Raw genomic sequence first — 22,022 nt, 5'->3', positions numbered from 1 at the left:
ATATTCATAGAACTCTACCTGGTAGTTGTCTTGGGCAGCAGCAGCATCAGGGGACTTGATGTAATTGTGTTTCAGTTCACATATTGCATTGCAGACTTTGTGGACTATTCTGCATACAGTCAGTTCACATACTTGTAGGGAAGGAGGGATGGGCCGTCCCCTAAAGAGATGAAAGCCTTGTCTCAAGCAAACAAATTATGTCAGCTGCTTTTTAGCTTTGTACATACGGCATAGATCACAGAAATGTATTTAATCAAAGTCTTTCAGTGGATGCTCATGTCTAAAAACACCCTTCTGTCTGGCTATAGTGGTGCTCTTTGATCATCATTGAAATATTACAGAAAATAACTTTTTCTCCATTGCCAATATCAACCAGGGGGGCAAGCATCCATTTATCTGAAGTTAAACGTCTGGCCAGGTTTAATTTGAGACTTCACTTAGATCTAGATTAACTTTAATTATACTTCTGGAGATCAGACTTTCTCAATCTAGACTAGGGCAAGTCTGAGACTATTTTAAGCCAGGGCAGCCAGAAAGGAGAAGAAAATATGGCCAAATTTGTGTTTAGATTGTAAGTGAACAAAACATGGAAAAACATAGGCTCTTAAATAATGTACTCATATGTTATGTATTCTAAATATCTCACATTACCTGTAGAACTGACGAATGATACGAATCATAGAGTTGTAATTTATTCCACTCTACAGGTCCATTGTTTTGGCTCATGTCTCTTTATATTCATATACCCTGGGGGCTATGTAGCTTCCTATCTGTCATGTCTCTTTATATTCATATACCCTGGGGGCTATGTAGCTTCCTATCTGTCATGTCTCTTTATATTCATATACCCTGGGGGCTATGTAGCTTCCTATCTGTCATGTCTCTTTATATTCATATACCCTGGGGGCTATGTAGCTTCCTATCTGTCATGTCTCTTTATATTCATATACCCTGGGGGCTATGTAGCTTCCTATCTGTCATGTCTCTTTATATTCATATACCCTGGGGCCTATGTAGCTTCCTATCTGTCATGTCTCTTTATATTCATATACCCTGGGGGCTATGTAGCTTCCTATCTGTCATGTCTCTTTATATTCATATACCCTGGGGGCTATGTAGCTTCCTATCTGTCATGTCTCTTTATATTCATATACCCTGGGGGCTATGTAGCTTCCTATTTGTCATGTCTCTTTATATTCATATACCCTGGGGGCTATGTAGCTTCCTATCTGTCATGTCTCTTTATATTCATATACCCTGGGGGCTATGTAGCTTCCTATCTGTCATGTCTCTTTATATTCATATACCCTGGGGGCTATGTAGCTTCCTATCTGTCATGTCTCTTTATATTCATGTACCCTGGGGGCTATGTAGCTTCTGATCTGTCATGTCTCTTTATATTCATATACCCTGGGGGCTATGTAGCTTCCTATCTGTCATGTCTCTTTATATTCATATACCCTGGGGGCTATGTAGCTTCCTATCTGTCATGTCTCTTTATATTCATATACCCTGGGGGCTATGTAGCTTCCTATCTGTCATGTCTCTTTATATTCATATACCATGGGGGCTATGTAGCTTCCTATCTGTCATGTCTCTTTATATTCATATACCCTGGGGGCTATGTAGCTTCCTCTCTGTCATGTCTCTTTATATTCATATACCCTGGGGGCTATGTAGCTTCTGATCTGTCATGTCTCTTTATATTCATATACCCTGGGCTCTATGTAGCTTCCTATCTGTCATGTCTCTTTATATTCATATACCCTGGGGGCTATGTAGCTTCTGATCTGTCATGTCTCTTTATATTCATATACCCTGGGGGCTATGTAGCTTCCTATCTGTCATGTCTCTTTATATTCATGTACCCTGAGGGCTATGTAGCTTCCTATCTGTCATGTCTCTTTATATTCATATACCCTGGGGGCTATGTAGCTTCCTATCTGTCATGTCTCTTTATATTCATATACCCTGGGGGCTATGTAGCTTCCTATCTGTCATGTCTCTTTATATTCATATACCCTGGGGGCTATGTAGCTTCCTGTCTGTCATGTCTCTTTATATTCATATACCCTGGGGGCTATGTAGCTTCCTATCTGTCATGTCTCTTTATATTCATATACCCTGGGGGCTATGTAGCTTCCTATCTGTCATGTCTCTTTATATTCATGTACCCTGGGGGCTATGTAGCTTCCTATCTGTCATGTCTCTTTATATTCATATACCCTGGGGGCTATGTAGCTTCCTATCTGTCATGTCTCTTTATATTCATATACCCTGGGGGCTATGTAGCTTCCTATCTGTCATGTCTCTTTATATTCATATACCCTGGGGGCTATGTAGCTTCTGATCTGTCATGTCTCTTTATATTCATATACCCTGGGGGCTATGTAGCTTCCTATCTGTCATGTCTCTTTATATTCATATACCCTGGGGGCTATGTAGCTTCTGATCTGTCATGTCTCTTTATATTCATATACCCTGGGGGCTATGTAGCTTCCTATCTGTCATGTCTCTTTATATTCATATACCCTGGGGGCTATGTAGCTTCTGATCTGTCATGTCTCTTTATATTCATGTACCCTGGGGGCTATGTAGCTTCCTATCTGTCATGTTTCTTTATATTCATGTACCCTGGGGGCTATGTAGCTTCCTATCTGTCATGTTTCTTTATATTCATGTACCCTGGGGGCTATGTCGCTTCTGATCTGCCATGTTTCTTTATACCCTGGGGGCTATGTCGCTTCTGATCTGTCATGTTTCTTTATATTCATATACCCTGGGGGCTATGTAGCTTCTGATCTGTCATGTCTCTTTATATTCATATACCCTGGGCTCTATGTAGCTTCCTATCTGTCATGTCTCTTTATATTCATATACCCTGGGGGCTATGTAGCTTCCTATCTGTCATGTCTCTTTATATTCATATACCCTGGGGGCTATGTAGCTTCCTATCTGTCATGTCTCTTTATATTCATATACCCTGGGGGCTATGTAGCTTCCTATCTGTCATGTCTCTTTATATTCATATACCCTGGGGGCTATGTAGCTTCCTATCTGTCATGTCTCTTTATATTCATATACCCTGGGGGCTATGTAGCTTCCTATCTGTCATGTCTCTTTATATTCATATACCCTGGGGGCTATGTAGCTTCCTATCTGTCATGTCTCTTTATATTCATATACCCTGGGGGCTATGTAGCTTCCTATCTGTCATGTCTCTTTATATTCATATACCCTGGGGGCTATGTAGCTTCCTATCTGTCATGTCTCTTTATATTCATATACCCTGGGGGCTATGTAGCTTCCTATCTGTCATGTCTCTTTATATTCATATACCCTGGGGGCTATGTAGCTTCCTATCTGTCATGTCTCTTTATATTCATATACCCTGGGGGCTATGTAGCTTCCTATCTGTCATGTCTCTTTATATTCATATACCCTGGGGGCTATGTAGCTTCCTATCTGTCATGTCTCTTTATATTCATATACCCTGGGGGCTATGTCGCTTCTGATCTGTCATGTTTGGAGTTGTGTTGCTCTGTTATGTGGACACTTACATTTTTTTCCAAGTTGATTTGCCTGGTCGTGTCAGTATACAGTAACTTTAAAGAGCAACTGCACCTAAAAAAAAACAACTTCTCATTTAGAAAACAGCCTATGTGGCATCAATATGAGTCAGAAACATTTAATCTACTGTCAAAATTGACGACAAAGTGTAAATAGGATCATTTTGGTCAGAAAGTCAGTCTCGTCCAAAGCTGAGTTTTGTGAGACTTGTATTTGTGACTGACTCACAATGGAAATGAAGGTTTCCCACATATCCACAGCTGGCAGCACACAAGTAACCATCAGTTCGGAGTGCCGCTGCACGCAACCCAATAGTAATGCCTGTGGTAGATTTGGGTCCACTTTGGATATCCCTATTGCGCTGTTTAAGGACCATCAGTAAATTACATAATGTACATGGGACAATATGTTAAAATTTCAATAGCTCAAAATTTGGATTGCAAAAATAAAGAGACATCAGATAAGACACTGAGACAACAACAGAAGAATAGGATATGATGGAGAGAGACAGCAGACAAGACATACAGACAGCAACAGAAGAATAGGATATGATGGAGAGAGACAGCAGACAAGACATACAGACAGCAACAGAAGAATAGGATATGATGGAGAGAGACAGCAGACAAGACATACAGACAGCAACAGAAGAATAGGATATGATGGAGAGAGACACCAGACAAGACATACAGACAGCAACAGAAGAATAGCATATGATGGAGAGAGACACCAGAAGAACAGAACAGGCCATAACAAAAGAGGATAGACAAAGGAGACAGTAACAAACTAGAACCTGAGACAGCATCAAACAAGACATAGACAGCAACAGACAAGACACAGACAGCAACAGACAAAACACAGATAGCAAAGGATTGAGGTGACAGAGGAGGGCAGGTGGAGAGAGAACAGAGGTAAGTTGTGCACCTAGTGAACTGTATCACTTCAAGCTGCTCTATAGATTCTAATTAGTTGTATTTATTTGCACAAATTATAAGAGGTAAAATAGAGACATTGAAAAAGTAAAACATGGTTTATTAAGAATTTGAGTGTGAGGTGAAAAGTCCGTGAAATTACTATTACACATTTTGTTTACTTTTAAAAACATTTTTCAGCCAAGACAGGACGTGAGAGGAGTTATGTCTTGTCTGGTGTCTCTCTCCATCATATCCAATTATCACCCCTGCCAATGATATTTTGAAATATCCAGCCCATTATCCTCTTTTCTCCCCAGGATTTTATGTTGAAGCTCAGCTGCTGATGTGTCAGCAGTCTCCAGAAATCCCCAAGACAACTCTGTGATGGTCAGATCTGTGGCCACATAATTTGCATCCCTTATCACTCTCACATAGCGATAAACTTGGCTTAACTGGTCTACTTTGGATACACCCAGTGTGGTGTCCATAATAATAGAATAAAATGGGGCTTCCTGCATCTCTCCCTCAATGTCACACTTCACTCACTGTTAGATGAATTTAGTAACTATGTGTTCATTAACCAATTAAATTAAAACACTGTCCGTTTCTAAGGATTTGCAAGGTTCTTATTTGCATAAAATGGACAGAGACCAACCATTAAAAATTAGCCAATAGCGTTTATTCTCTAGAGCTCTGATCATAATAACATGTACATTAGTTTATATATCACACATTGCGTCATAGCATCCTAAATGTCCCTCCTCCTCTCCGACAAGGACAAAGCTGCTTCAAAAGTCCATTCCAACACAAACATGTTGCTTATCATATGCTACCACAAGTTGCATAACCTACTGCAAGCCTAACGGTTTCTCCCCGCTTGGGTGTGGAGACTTTCTTCCTGTTATCGGTTTCACAGTGGTCACCAGTTGTCTGTCACAATTTGTCTGTTAACACTTACTCTTTGCCTATGTAGAACCATTCTTTATCAGACAGGGTAGAATTATGTTAGTTACAATCCTGCATTAAATGTATACCTTATTTAATCATTATTCACAAAAATCCTATAACACTCACTCAGCTAAGATATAAATCAGCTCATTTTGGATTTGAGGACCGAGATAGTTAACGGATCCTGCAGGGCGTTCTGTGTGTCTTAACCCAACATGGTTTTGGGGATATGTACCAGGACATGTGTGTCTTAACCCAACATGGTTTTGGGGATATGTACCAGGAGTTCCAGACAAATTGGATTCTTTACAGACTGCTTATGGGGTGAAAGTGACGGTGATGTGGGAGCACGACAGGACAGAACTCAAAAAGTCTGATCCTCATGTTCGAGCTTTCCTTTCCACCTTTGACATACCCGAACCCCTGGAATCCTGCCTTGTTTGGGGGTCGTGCCTCTGCTTTGACATTACGGTATACAGCGCATCCTGATGAGAAAATTGGATATGTAGATTTTACGTCCCCTTATCCTCATGCAATGAGTTCCTCTTGTGATCCTATAGGGCATCCTGAAATTATTCACTGGGACTTTGACTTACCGCAATCTAATCAAAACAACTGTTTACCCTTCTCGGGGCTTGTTTCTGCCAGTGTTGCCTTACAAGGGACCTCAAGGAAAACGTTTCCTTCCCCTTTGTCGCACCTGCTGTGAAAACAACAACCAGGAAAAGCCTTGTGATCATTCAGATCAAGAAAGAACCTTGACCGGTATATGGGTCACCATTGAATTCTGTAAGGATATTGATGAAGGGGTGTTGTGTGGCCAAAATCTTTGAAGTGTGGAACTTTCCAAGGAAATCAGACATTATTTTTAAAGAGTACATCAATACCTTCTTGAGATGCCAGCAAATGGCTTCAGGCTATCCTGCATCGGTCACAGGTCAAGAGAGCAAAGACAGATACATTCAGGACTATCATCGGTCACAGATCAAGAGAGCAAAAACAAATACATTCAGGGCTATCATCGGTCACAGATCAAGAGAGCAAAAACAAATACATTCAGGACTATCATCGGTCACAGATCAAGAGAGCAAAAACAAATACATTCAGGACTATCATCGGTCACAGATCAAGAGAGCAAAAACAAATACATTCAGGACTATCATCGGTCACAGATCAAGAGAGCAAAAACAAATACATTCAGGACTATCATGACAAAGAAAGCATACGCCTTGACCCTGACAGAATACAGTTCAACAAAACCAGAAGAAATGTATAGAAATGATTTCTTAATGCCCTTTGGCGCAAAATGGCCCAAAGAAGTAATATGTTAACAACGTCGATCATTAAAGACCCCAAAGAATTTATGGAATTTGATTTTTCAGACCAATATGAAATTTCACATTGTTCGTTCTTGGCCCTGGTGCAATGGAGACGTAACAAGAAGTGGGTTCTACCCCCGGGTTTTACCACGGCCTATGGTCGACTTGAACTATACACCCTCATGGAGCAACTGCAGAGGAGGGTTATTTTTTTTCACCTTTATTTAACCAGGTAAGATAGTTGAGAACAAGTTCTCATTTGCAACTGCGACCTGGCCAAGATAAAGCATAGCAGTGCGACACAAACAACAACAAAGAGTTACACATGGAATAAACAAGCGTACAGTCAATAACACAATAGACAAAAAGAAAGTCTATATACAGTGTGTGCAAATGGTGTGAGGGGGTAAGGCAATAAATAGGCCATAGTAGCAAGGTAATTACAATTTAGCAGATTAACTAAGGTCAAAACTGCTTTTCAAAAGTGTTTCCCCTGTGATTCCCTTAAGGATTGTTGTGGGTTGACTGCTTGCATACTGACCTACAAAGGCAAAGAGCAGTAACAAGTAACAGTCAAACTGAAGATACAAATGGCTTTAAGGTGACGATGCACTGATGATCTTATTATGAAGTCATATTTTAAACATATCACCCATGACCACTGATCTGACCTACGACCCCTAAAATACTGATACTGCACTCTGCTTTTGTATGAATTTAAACAGCTGTATGGGTAATACAAGAGCAAAGAAATGTAAATGTGTTGATCCAACATTTTGTTGTTTTTCTGTTTGATGGAAACAGTTTGAGAGTTCTAACTACATTCCAACTGTATTAATGGTGTTTTGTAGTTGTGTTGTCATGTTTTGAATGTTGTATTATAGTATCCCTCAACTGTATTTAATGGTGTTTTGTAGTTGTGTTATCATGTTTTGAATGTTGTATTATAGTATCCCTCAACTGTATTAATGGTGTTTTGTAGTTGTGTTGTCATGTTTTGAATGTTGTATTATAGTATCCCTCAACTGTATTTAATGGTGTTATGTAGTTGTGTTGTCATGTTTTGAATGTTTTATTGTGGTAACCCTCAACTGTATTAATGGTGTTTTGTAGTTGTGTTGTCATGTTTTGAATGTTGTATTATAGTATCCCTCAACTGTATTTAATGGTGTTATGTAGTTGTGTTGTCATGTTTTGAATGTTTTATTGTGGTAACCCTCAACTGTATTAATGGTGTTTTGTAGTTGTGTTGTCATGTTTTGAATGTTTTATTGTGGTAACCCTCAACTGTATTAATGGTGTTTTGTAGTTGTGTTGTCATGTTTTGAATGTTTTATTGTAGTATCCCTCAACTGTATTAATGGTGTTTTGTAGTTGTGTTGTCATGTTTTTATTGTTTTATTGTAGTATCCCTCAACTGTATTAATGGTGTTTTGTAGTTGTGTTGTCATGTTTTTATTGTTTTATTGTAGTAACCCTCAAGCTTTTCTTAGCCATAAACTAAAAACGTTTTAATCACAGAAAATGTTTATACTTTTATATAATATCTGGCATTGTATCACTACCACTGCTGTCATTTTCTTTATGTTAGCTAACTTTTAAATATTCTATTTTAATTTATTTAATCTTTCTTACCATTATCTGCATGTTTGCATTTCAATGTGAGTTCAACCATAATTTTCTGTGGGATAGTCATGTTTATTCAACTTTAGTTTTAGAAGTGGGGGAGGCATAATTTAAAAATTATTATTATAATTTTTTTTAAATGGATAACCACTCAAAACAGCCTACCCGACCACTCGGAGGAATCCACATGGTCCTAAAGCACACTGTTGCCTTGTTTTGTATCACCTTCCAATGTTAAAACTGGGGGAGACAAAAATGTAATTTCAGAATGTGGAGGGGACATGTCCCCAGTGAAAGTTGGGCACCTGGATAACTATCACTGGCTGTCTCATGGAGTGTGTGAGGGTGAGTGTCATGGTGGTATGGCCTGAACTCAGAGTCTGATCGAATACCAAGGGAAACCACAGTTACTGCAGTAAAACATGGTGGAACAAAGCCAGCTGGCAGTAACTTCACTTACTGCTGTTTGCCTTGGTTTTAACTTAGATTTTGTAGTTACAGCAAATTTGAAACTCCATGTTCTCTGAAACAGAAGCTAATAGAACCAGGACACTTTGTCACAAGATATAACAGAAGCTAATAGAACCAGGACACTCTGTCACAAGATATAACAGAAGGTAATAGAACCAGGACACTTTGTCACAAGATATAACAGAAGCTAATAGAACCAGGACACTCTGTCACAAGATATAACAGGAGCTAATAGAACCAGGACACTCTGGCACAAGATATAACAGAAGCTAATAGAACCAGGACACTCTGTCACAAGATATAACAGAAGCTAATAGAACCAGGACACTTTGTCACAAGATATAACAGAAGCTAATAGAACCAGGACACTTTGTCACAAGATATAACAGAAGCTAAAAGAACCAGGACACTTTGTCACAAGATATAACAGAAGCTAATAGAACCAGGACACTTTGTCACAAGATATAACAGAAGGTAATAGAACCAGGACACTTTGTCACAAGATATAACAGAAGCTAATAGAACCAGGACACTTTGTCACAAGATATAACAGAAGCTAAAAGAACCAGGACACTTTGTCACAAGATATAACAGAAGCTAATAGAACCAGGACACTCTGTCACAAGATATAACAGAAGCTAATAGAACCAGGACACTTTGTCACAAGATATAACAGAAGCTAATAGAACCAGGACACTTTGTCACAAGATATAACAGAAGCTAATAGAACCAGGACACTTTGTCACAAGATATAACAGAAGCTAATAGAACCAGGACACTATGTCACAAGATATAACAGAAGCTAATAGAACCAGGACACTCTGTCACAAGATATAACAGAAGGTAATAGAACCAGGACACTTTGTCACAAGATATAACAGAAGCTAAAAGAACCAAGACACTTTGTCACAAGATATAACAGAAGCTAATAGAACCAGGACACTATGTCACAAGATATAACAGATACTACTAAGCCTGATTGTCTGAACTCATCTTTGATCAAATGTGTAGCAGCAGTTTGCAATTGTATGGCAGAATAGCTGTGCACACAATCCTTATACCTCTTCATGGACTACAGTTGAACATTGTCTTGTTTTAGGGTGTGAACTGGTATGGTCTGATTTGAATTACAGCAGTTATTTTAACAATGCTGGTTATAAATATTGTTGACATTCATCCAAGGAGACCTTGACTTGCATTACACTTGCTGCAGAAAAACATTTTCATGAAATGATGAGACTTCTAGTTAGAGAAAATGATTCCAATAAACGTGCCCTGATACAAGCAAGAAACAAGTAATCGATGAAACACAATGTGACATATCTGTTTGATAGTTCACACATTCATCCGTCAGGGTTACTATCTTGTCATCTTTTTGACTAACCACAGTGGAACATTCTAGTCTTTAAGGACATTAACTGGCAGAACAGGTTTCAGCAAATTATGGTGTCATTGTTTTCAGGAAGGTGTGCCCATGGTCTTTGTACTGCAGTACAAAGGCAAAGAGCAGTTTACGTAAACAGCGAATATGATAAAAACTGCATTAAAGTTAGTTTTTTTGTCCATGCATATCAACCATGACCACTGATCTGAACTATGACCCCTAAAATACTGATACTGCACTATGGGTAATGCAAAAGCAAAGTAGAGTATCTAGAAATCTAAATGTGTTGATCCAACATTTAGTTGTTTTTCTGTTTGATTTGAATAGTTTGAGTTCTAACTACATTCCAACTGTATTTAATGGTGTTTTGTAGTTTTGTTTTCATGTTTTCTTTTTTTTAGCCATAAGGTTATTTAATCACGGAGAATGTTCATACTTAATAAATATTTGATTTTGTATTACTAGCAATGCTGTCATTTTCTTTATGTTAGCTATTATTTCTATATTTTGTTTATCTTTCTTACCATTATCTGGGTATTTACTCTCTCTCTCACACACACACACTCACTCTATCACACACAATCTACACACACACACTATGACACAGTCTCTCTGGTCCTGTCTCCAGGAAACATGTACATTCCTCTGGGGGTAAACCCGTTTCAGAGCTGGTCCTGTCTCCAGGAAACATGTACATTCCTCCGGGGGTAAACCCGTTTCAGAGCTGGTCCTGTCTCCAGGAAACATGTACATTCCTCTGGGGGTAAACCCGTTATCAGAGCTGGTCCTGTCTCCAGGAAACATGTACATTCCTCTGGGGGTAAACCCGTTATCAGAGCTGGTCCTGTCTCCAGGAAACATGTACATTCCTCCGGGGGTAAAACCGTTTCAGAGCTGGTCCTGTCTCCAGGAAACATGTACATTCCTCCGGGGGTAAACCCGTTATCAGAGCTGGTCCTGTCTCCAGGAAACATGTACATTCCTCCGAGGGTAAACCCGTTATCAGAGCTGGTCCTGTCTCCAGGAAACATGTACATTCCTCCGGGGGTAAACCCGTTTCAGAGCTGGTCCTGTCTCCAGGAAACATGTACATTCCTCCGGGGGTAAACCCGTTTCAGAGCTGGTCCTGTCTCCAGGAAACATGTACATTCCTCCGGGGGTAAACCCGTTTCAGAGCTGGTCCTGTCTCCAGGAAACATGTACATTCCTCCGGGGGTAAACCCGTTTCAGAGCTGGTCCTGTCTCCAGGAAACATGTACATTCCTCCGGGGGTAAACCCGTTTCAGAGCTGGTCCTGTCTCCAGGAAACATGTACATTCCTCCGGGGGTAAACCCGTTTCAGAGCTGGTCCTGTCTCCAGGAAACATGTACATTCCTCCGGGGGTAAACCCGTTTCAGAGCTGGTCCTGTCTCCAGGAAACATGTACATTCCTCTGGGGGTAAACCCGTTATCAGAGCTGGTCCTGTCTCCAGGAAACATGTACATTCCTCTGGGGGTAAACCCGTTATCAGAGCTGGTCCTGTCTCCAGGAAACATGTACATTCCTCCGGGGGTAAACCCGTTTCAGAGCTGGTCCTGTCTCCAGGAAACATGTACATTCCTCCGGGGGTAAACCCGTTTCAGAGCTGGTCCTGTCTCCAGGAAACATGTACATTCCTCCGGGGGTAAACCCGTTTCAGAGCTGGTCCTGTCTCCAGGAAACATGTACATTCCTCCAGGGGTAAACCCGTTTCAGAGCTGGTCCTGTCTCCAGGAAACATGTACATTCCTCTGGGGGTAAACACGTTATCAGAGCTGGTCCTGTCTCCAGGAAACATGTACATTCCTCCGGGGGTAAACCCGTTTCATGGAGTACAGCAGGTAGCCTGCAGCAGGATTCTGATCCAACTAGACAACAAACCTGACCAACTGACCTAATTGATCAATTCAACACACTTGGTATTCCAGGTTGATTAAATCAAAAACATGAATTGTTGTGCTGACCTTATGGGGACATTGAACTGTTGTCCTGACCTTATGGGGACATTGAACTGTTGTGCTGACCTTATGGGGACATTGAACTGTTGTGCTGACCTTATGGGGACATTGAGCTGTTGTGCTGACCTTATGGGGACAATGAACTGTTGTGCTGACCTTATGGGGACATTGAACTGTTGTGCTGACCTTATGGGGACATTGAACTGTTGTGCTGACCTTATGGGGACATTGAACTGTTGTGCTGACCTTATGGGGACATTGAACTGTTGTGCTGACCTTATGGGGACATTGAACTGTTTGCACACATCCCGTGTGGGGACATCTTGACAAACTGGGGACAAAATAATTATCCCTGTAAGGCAGACCATGTCAAAACATAACCCTAACATTTCACCCCTCTAACTCTAATTCTAACCTTAAACCCCCTAGAAAGGACCTTTTTCCTTGTGGGTATCAGCAAAATGCCCCAGTTGGTCCCCACAAGTATAGTTAAACGTGCACTCTCTCACACTCGAACACACACAATCTACACACACATCATTCTTTAGTTGTGCTGTTTGTATATTGTTGTATTGTAGAGAAAACAAAACATTGACACCTGTATGTTTGGGAATTATTCTGCAATAATATGCTCAGTCCAAAGCTTTGCACAGCCCACAGACATGTCTACGAACTTTAGGTAGGGGGAACCCTAATCATGTGACGTCGGCACCTGTTTGGCTTTTGCAGAGAAGTCTCCCGTCTTGATCAGCATAGAACGGGGTCCCTAACAAACTACATCACCTCTGTGGGGAGACTAAACTCATCAAGTCTTGATTCAAAGTTATATTTCAGTTTAACTAAAAACTCTGACATCACGGGAGTCATCTGTACTGATGATGACTGGATATAGTTACGCACAATAGGGAAATTGATGATTTTATTCTGGGCTCAAATCAGAGGAGAAAATAAATGTATTTTGAAAAGCAATACATTGTTTCAAGCATGCCAATAACTGTTTAACCCCTCCCCTTGTAGGCCCAAATTAAGTCCATTCAAGGGATTTTAAAATGTCACTCAAACAAACCTCAGCTACAAAGTCCTCATCAACAATTTACACCAGTATGTGTTGGGTTTGTTGTGGCGGCCATCGAAGAGTAAAGCAATTACCGATTCCTCCCTAAACTCACTCTCTCGAGTGCATTAGGCCTACCCTTACTTAGCTACCTAACATCATTTTGTAAAAGGAGATCGTGATACTCAACAGACCACGAAACAAGCCATGTTGAAGGATAAATGTTGATCGGATAAAGTTTATGATAGCCATAATGGAGTCCATTGTTTAACTCACTGCTGAGTTTAGCCAAAGCACACTCAGGCAGTGTAACAGCCAATAGGCAGGCAGACGGACTCTGTAACCCTGTTACCAGTTACAGTCCATCAGAGCTGCCATGTTACTGCTGTTGATTGACAGCACTTAACGGTGAATGGAAACACTTTAGGTAGTAAATCTAAGTAAAGAGATGTAGTCAATCCACTAATATGTGTATGTGACAAATAAAATTTGATTTGATTTGATTTGATCTAAGTAAAGAGATGTAGTCAATCCACGAATACTAAACATGTTTAGCATTTAACATAAACACATCTCTATGTTTAGTATTTTGATCGCCGACCAGGTTTATTTGAACTATGGTCACTCCATTTTAAATTGCCATAGTAATGACTGACGCCAGTGTGTCACGGGCAACAACAAGTAGTAAATCAAACATGAACTGTATAGCGCCAGGCTGTATGAATTTGGCTCCCCAAAAAAAATATCTTGGTAAACTACCATCGGCTTACCCAAGGACCTACAACTTTTGAAGAAGTGGCTCCATGTCTTGAAGAGGAAGGACGTGTCAGCCCGAGCTAGCAGGATGTGCATTTCACGGACTTCTCGATGAAGGGCACTTTTGATGCGGCAACTGGGAGTTTCCGAATGGAAAGAAGTCATAGGTCTACGTTGAAGCCCTCTGCTTGCACCTCCATTTGACATTAAGAGGGTTATGGTGTACCGACCGACCATCATCAACATCGCTGCCTTTGGAGAGTCAAGCAAAAGCGATTGAACGTAGGAGGCATCACGAGTCAATGCAATGAAGCCTGAATGAACGTTAACCGGTCATGACTGTTGTTGACTAGGCTAACGTTAGCCACTGTAGTTGAAGGTAACTAGCTAATTGCGTCGGAAGTGTTTTGTGTAACACCCCCCAGCAAATAACATTAGTAACTAAAATTGCAACACAGTTTCTCTGTGTACTCCTGTTATTAGGAAACATTAGTTACTGTAGCTAGCTGCCACCTCAGATACTCAAGTACTGTAATACATTTTGTTGACAGTTTTTGGAATGTTTCGTTAGCTCCAACTCATTTAGCTAGACTGAAGTTGACATAGCTAATGTTTGCTGAAAAATAAATGTGTGTGTGTGTGTGTTTTTGTTGTTGACAAATCATACAACGGGTAGCTTGTTTATGCCAACTCATATATTTGGGTTCAGTTGTCTTAACAAAATGTTTGTTTTCAGGATGACATCTTCATCCCTGAAAATGTTTTCATCCTGGAGGAGACAGAGGAGATAGATGCAAATCCATGTTATTTCTAAGGCTATTGTTTATTTCAAGTATATGCAGTGATTCTTGAATGTCACTATAGCCTAATAGATGCCTTAATTGTTATCTACCAACAGGAAAGAATGGTTAGTACAGCATGCCAAACTGACCTCTGGGTGCCAAAGTGTTCCTGTGCTGCGGTGGAGAAGAGGTCCACTGGGACCATCACTAAAGAGCTCAGGGCCCAGCTAGATTGTGCTCATGACCATCAGTATATACAACCGAGTCCTGCCCTTATACGCCACAGATGGAGCTGACGCAGAGAGAGATCAGTGAAGACCATAACTCCCTGTATGAAGCTGAGAGCTCAGAATCAGAGCCAAAATATACTATCGATCTCTTTGGGGGAGCGGGCTGCTGTTCTGAAAATGGAGAAAGAGCCATTCAACATCGAATTCAAAAAAACACCCACCCATAAAGGGAAACGGGGTGGAATAGTTTTTCCACACATTTTTTTACCCATTTCAATGGATGTGCTACCTTGTCCCGATCCTGCTGTTTCGACCCTCTCTCAACCTATGAATGCTCAGCTATGAAAAGCCAACTGACATTTACTCCTGAGGTGTTGAACTGTTGCACCCTCTATAACCACTGTGGTTATTATTTTGATGTAAAAAGGGCTTTTGTGAAATACATTTGAATGATTGTTTGCTGTGCTGGATGCTGTGTATTCACTAACTGTCTGAGTGATGGGACATTTATAGTATCTGGAACATATTTAATCTCCATCTTAACTTCTTAAAGTGGCCATCAGCAGCAGAAATAATAACACAGTGTCTCCCTGCTCCTCTTTCGGTAAAAAGCTGCAGGCACTGACCATCCATGATATCAACATTGTAATGCTGATCTGTTTCCACTACCATGTACCCAGTTTGCTTGCTGTATCGCCACCATCTCTCTAAAACACACACACTCCTACTCTAGTCATTATCTGGCAGCACCCCCACTCACACCTGTTCGTGTTTGGCTATGCAGACCCTCTAGCTGAGGTGTTTCAGGCAGCATGTTTGTGTTACTGCTACGAGATCGAACTCATTGATCTGAGGCAACGATCGGCTCAAACATGAACGTCTTCAGTGGGTTTATTGGCTCCCTAACTAACATTATTTCATTCTCTGTAATAATCTCATTCTCAGAGCTACTTGGTAAATTCAGCCATTCTTGGGGGTTCCAAAATGTTCTCTCCAGCCTGTGATGCAACAATGCTAATAATCTGTTCCATTTTTTGTTAAACAATTGTACAGACTAACAGACTTCTAGTCTTTCATGTTATTTGTTTATTGGGATCCCCATCATCTGTTACAAAGCAGCAGCTACTCTTCCTGGAGTCCAACAACTATAAAGTTGTCTCAAGGTATATTAGACATCTCTTTACGGGACAATGGAACAGGGGTGGTAGCAGAGGAATGGACTTTTTGGTTTGCCTAGGAGGAAGTCGTCTGGATCAAGTTATGAGTCACCAAAACATGGGGGAAAGTACTTTGCAAACCAAGCTGATGTGGATCGATTCGTTTTGAAGCCCACATCACCAACAGAGGGAAAGTGATAACATTATGCCTGAATGTAATATTCACTGCATTTTAAGGATACCTTACATTGTTACCTTATGCACAACTAGAAGGGACTGTGAATGAAATCTAGAATTATTTGAACTCATGATATCAAACCTGACCACTAATTCATTTTTAAATGATGCAGTTATCCCTCCAGTTCATCTGTTTGACTCAGTGGGATGATGGTTGGAGACGGTATGTTGGTATTGTGTATGTTGAATGTCATGTTATTGGTGGTCTCAGTGGGCTGATGGTTGGAGACGGTATGTTGGTATTGTGTATTGTGGCAAAGAAGGGGGTCGAGTGATAAATGGCAGATATGTGAGAGCAGAACTAATAAACGGGCTCTGCCCGATCACTAAAATGGCCACCCCTGTCAGAACTACAGATCACAAAATGGCAGACCGCCAAAACTACAAGTCCCAGAAGCAAGGGGAACCCTCAGAAGGTGGAGCCGACCCACAGATAAAGGGTCAAGAAAAACCAGGAAGAGAGAGAGAGAGTGCTGGAAGGATCTATGAACAATAGAGAAAGAGACAATAGAGATTGGCTGGATTTACCGTGTATGAGCTGGATTGTTTTGGACTTACCTGTTGGCGTTTGGACCTGGACCTACCGAGAACCCGATTCGTGTACCGAACCCTGCTATCCTTGACCTCACCTACGGCCTGGGTGGACCAGGATGGAGAAACAAACACACAGGTACTGTCCTGTTCGAAAAATAAAAATAAAATGTTCAGTTAGCACTCCAAAGGGGAGTCAGGTTTTTTTTTTGTTGTGGCTTTGTTTGGTTAGGACAGTTTCTCAGGAAAATTAGTATGGAGGGAGCCATACAGGCCCTGTTACAAGCGGTGGCCGCCCAACAAGAGGCAACTAGAGCTCAACAAATAGCTCATCAGGATGCAATGTGAATGTATCAGGACACGTTACAGGTCCAGCACTGCACCAACCAGCTGCTCAGAGAAGAGCAAGAGAGAAACACCCGGGAGTTAAGAGAAGGCCTAAAGGGGCTAGCGGACCAAATTGGGGCTCAATTACCAGCTGCAAATACCCAGAGGCGGGCCAATCATTTTCTTCAAAAAATGACAGCACAGGATGATGTGGAAGCATATCTTACCACCTTCGAAAGGACGGCAGAGAGGGAGAAGTGGCCGAAAGAAGACTGGGCAGGGCTTCTGGCACCATACCTGGCAGGGGATGCTCAAAAAGCATATTTTGACCTGGAGTTGAAAGATGCACAGGATTACAATAAACTAAAGGGAGAGATCTTGACTAGACTTGGAGTGACCGATACCGTGAGGGCACACCGCTTCCACCAGTGGTCCTACCGACTGGGAGAACCCCCACGAACACAGATGTTCGACTTGATTCACCTGGCACGGAAATGGTTGCGACCAGAGACCCGGTCATCCGCCGAGATCGTCGAGACCATCGTACTCAACCAGTTTCAGCGAGGTCTACCCCAAGAAGTGAGACGATGGGTTGGCCAGAACAAGGTACTTTCCGCCGACCATCTCGTGGGCCTGGTTGAACGGTATTGTACGGCAGGAACAGCTGAGCAGGCACAGGAGGAAAGATTCCCGTTCCCCAGGCCTGGGCGAACCAGCGGACAGGGTAAGGTTGTCCCAACATATAGAGGGGGAAGAGAGCAGCGTGGGGCCATGAGGAAAGAATCAGAATCAGGCCGAGACACTTAGGAAAAAAACGGAAACCGGGACTGGGTGTCGAGGGGGTCTCCCCCCGAACCCCTATTATCTGTTACAATTGTAATCAACCTGGGACATATTGCAGCCTACTGCCCTATTAAAGAAGAGCCAATGCAATGTAACCTCTGTGAAAATGAAGATGATATACGGTATGCATGTCCTGTTGTAACCACTGTACTTGAAAGATCAAGAAACAAACATATGTGCAGGGTGAAGGTTGAAGGGAAAGAGGTTGAAGCACTGCTGGATTCCGGCAGTATGCTAACCCTGGTCGTTGCAAGCCTAGTGCCGAATCATAAACTGGATACAAGACAGGATATTAGTGTTACATGCATTCATGGGGATACCCGTCTGTACCCCACGGCCTTAGTGAGCATACAAACAGAGGACGGTCTGCTGGATTATGAGGTCGGCGTGGTCCCAAAGTAAAAAAAATATGATGTAATATTGGGTAGAGACTTTCCTAACTTTGTGAAGTTAGGCCACAAGAATGGCATATTTGAGAAGCCAACAACCCTGACCAAGCAGGAAGAAGCATGGGGCCTTCAACCAAAGCCAAGAAAATAGGTCTCCCAGGGGACAACATCACAGGTGCTAGTAGGGGAGGAGGATGAAGTGGCAAACCTCGCTGATAACGAACAGCCCGGTACTAGTGGGGCTGGGGTCGATCTGAATCCAGAGGACGACGATCTAGAACCAGCAGACCTGGCAGGGTCCTTGACTAATTTCGGGACGGCCCAAAACCAGGATCCAATCCTGCAGCAAGCCAGAGCAGATGTGCAGGTCGTAGATGGTACTCCCATAAATGTTGGGATGATGCCTAATAGTTTTCCCCACTTCATCATGAAAAAGGGTTTGGTGTACAGAGTCTCGAAAATAGGGGTTGATGTGGTGGAACAGTTGTTGGTTCCCATTCGGTACCGGAGGACAGTACTGGATCTAGCTCATGGGCACATTCTGGGTGGACACCTTGGTATCGATAAAACCCAAGACCGGATTGTAAGGAGGTTTTACTGGCCAGGAATTCAAGCTGAAGTGGCTCAGCATTGTGGAGAGTGCCCGGAGTGCCAGTTAACAGCTCCCCGACCAGCTGTTAGAAGCCCGTTAGTGCCACTCCCCATAATCAAAACGCCATTTGAGAGGATAGCGATGGATTTAGTGGGCCCACTACCCAAATCCGCCAGAGGGCACCAATACATTCTGGTCATTCTAGATTATGCCACTCGCTACCCAGAAGCCATTCCCCTTCGGACGATGGCTTCCAAAAATATTGCAAAGGAATTAGTGCTCTTGTTCACCAGGGTAGGGGTTCCAAAGGAGATCCTTACCGACCAGGGGACCCCCTTTATGTCCCGCCTTATGGCGGACCTTTGTAAACTGTGGCAGGTGAAACAGTTGAGGACATCGGTTTACCATCCTCAGACGGACGTGCTGGTTGAGAGATTCAACCGAACCCTGAAGTCAATGCTCAGGAAGGTAATCGATAAGGATGGGAAAAACTGGGATTGCATGTTGCCGTATGATAAATGGCAGATATGTGAGAGCAGAACTAATAAACGGGCTTTGCCCGATCACTAAAATGGCCACCCCTGTCAGAACTACAGATCACAAAATGGCCGACCGCCAAAACTACAAGTCCCAGAAGCAAGGGGAACCCTCAGAAGGTGGAGCCGACCCACAGATAAAGGGTCAAGAAAAACCAGGAAGAGAGAGAGAGAGTGCTGGAAGGATCTATGAACAATAGAGAAAGAGACAATAGAGATTGGCTGGATTTACCGTGTATGAGCTGGATTGTTTTGGACTTACCTGTTGGCGTTTGGACCTGGACCTACCGAGAACCCGATTCGTGTACCGAACCCTGCTATCCTTGACCTCGCCTACGGCCTGGGTGGACCAGGACGGAGAAACAAACACACAGGTACTGTCCTGTTCGAAAGAACTCTCATTCTTGGGTGATTTGGTGACAGTTTACCACTTAATTTGTGACAAACGCTCCTAACCTTGAAGAGGTTTGCCACAGTATGTTGAATGTAATATTATTGGTGGTCTCAGTGGGCTGATGGTTGGAGACGGTATGTTGGTATTATGTATGTTGAATGTAATATTATTGGTTGTGTCATGCAACATCCATTTAGATACTGAACCTGGCACAACTGTGTGATCTGCTCCAAGCAACCGCTCAGTACGGTATACATGTACTGTACTTGATATTTAAAAAATGTTTAGGGTTACCATAGACTTCAAGCAGGCAACACCATCAGGTCCAAACCCAAAACAAGGAAATTGGACGAGACAGGCGTGTTGGTGGTTTGGTGAAAGGTGGGATGCAGTAATAATGAGGGGATTTCTATTTCTTTTTCAGTGTTTGATTCATTTTGTTTGCAAATAATGATGTATCTCTTCTGTAGTTTGTCCAACGTCGTTTACCTGCTGAGAAATGGAGGAGATGAGAGGCAAGAATATCAATCTCATCTTCATGGAGGACATTGATGCAAGATGCAGCCACCCGTGCAAGTAATTAACCTTTTTTAATCAAGATCTCATTGACTTTAACATTTGAATAGCAGTTTTCACCAAACATAGTTTTGAGCATTAACATTTTGTCCAAAACTGTTGAGAGAAACTTTCCTGAATTGAAGCCCACAGCTAGTAGTAACCTGGAATGTCCATCTGACTCTGTCTAGACCACAGCTAGTAGTAACCTGGAAAGTCCATCTGACTCTGTCTAGACCACAGCTAGTAGTAACCTGGAAAGTCCATCTGACTCTGTCTAGACCACAGCTAGTAGTAACCTGGAATGTCCATCTGACTCTGTCTAGACCACAGCTAGTAGTAACCTGGAATGTCCATCTGACTCTGTCTAGACCACAGCTAGTAGTAACCTGGAAAGTCCATCTGACTCTGTCTAGACCACAGCTAGTAGTAACCTGGAAAGTCCATCTGACTCTGTCTAGACCACAGCTAGTAGTAACCTGGAAAGTCCATCTGACTCTGTCTAGACCACAGCTAGTAGTAACCTGGAATGTCCATCTGACTCTGTCTTGTTACAGCTAGTAGTAACCTGGAAAGTCTATCTGACTCTGTCTAGACCACAGCTAGTAGTAACCTGGAAAGTCCATCTGACTCTGTCTAGACCACAGCTAGTAGTAACCTGGAAAGTCCATCTGACTCTGTCTAGACCACAGCTAGTAGTAACCTGGAAAGTCCATCTGACTCTGTCTTGTTTACAGCTAGTAGTAACCTGGAAAGTCCATCTGACTCTGTCTAGACCACAGCTAGTAGTAACCTGGAAAGTCCATCTGCATCACAGGGGGTTGGCGGCACCTTAATTGGGGAGGTCTTTACCACAGAAAATAACAGTTTCAACAGTTGTAAAAACGACTTCTTACAGACAGAATAGTTCCTGTAGATTCATCACCAATCTGTTGTTATGTCTGGTGGGTTTCATAACCACGTCTGTATAACAATTCAATAATGATGAGACAGGAGACAGGAATCAGTTCAACCATTTATCTGGAACGTGATCATCTCTTCACATACAAACTCCCATGATGCTCTGCAGCACAACCCCAATATACAACAAATACATATAAATTAAGTAAATGGACACTAAACAAAACTCATAGAGGAATTGAAATGTTCAGTTCTAGAAAGTAGGGCTATGGGATAGAGTCAGAAAGGTCATTATGTTTGATAGCTGGTTACAGAGGTGACATAACAAGCATAAGGTCCATTATAACACAGTGAGGTAGAGGTGGGAGCTAAAAGCAGACATGGACAGTGAGACGGTGTGAGGAGGTCAGGGGTCAAACACTAGATCAGGACATTATAGAAATGGCAGGGCTGGAAATAGACACAGAGACACATTCTGATCATGGCTCAGACCTGACCTGAGACACCCAAACAGAAGATGCCATAGCAAAGT

The sequence above is a fragment of the Oncorhynchus mykiss genome, chromosome 12 (assembly GCF_013265735.2).
Source record: "Oncorhynchus mykiss isolate Arlee chromosome 12, USDA_OmykA_1.1, whole genome shotgun sequence".
Lineage (NCBI taxonomy): Eukaryota > Metazoa > Chordata > Actinopteri > Salmoniformes > Salmonidae > Oncorhynchus > Oncorhynchus mykiss.
This window is presented reverse-complemented; position numbering follows the sequence as displayed.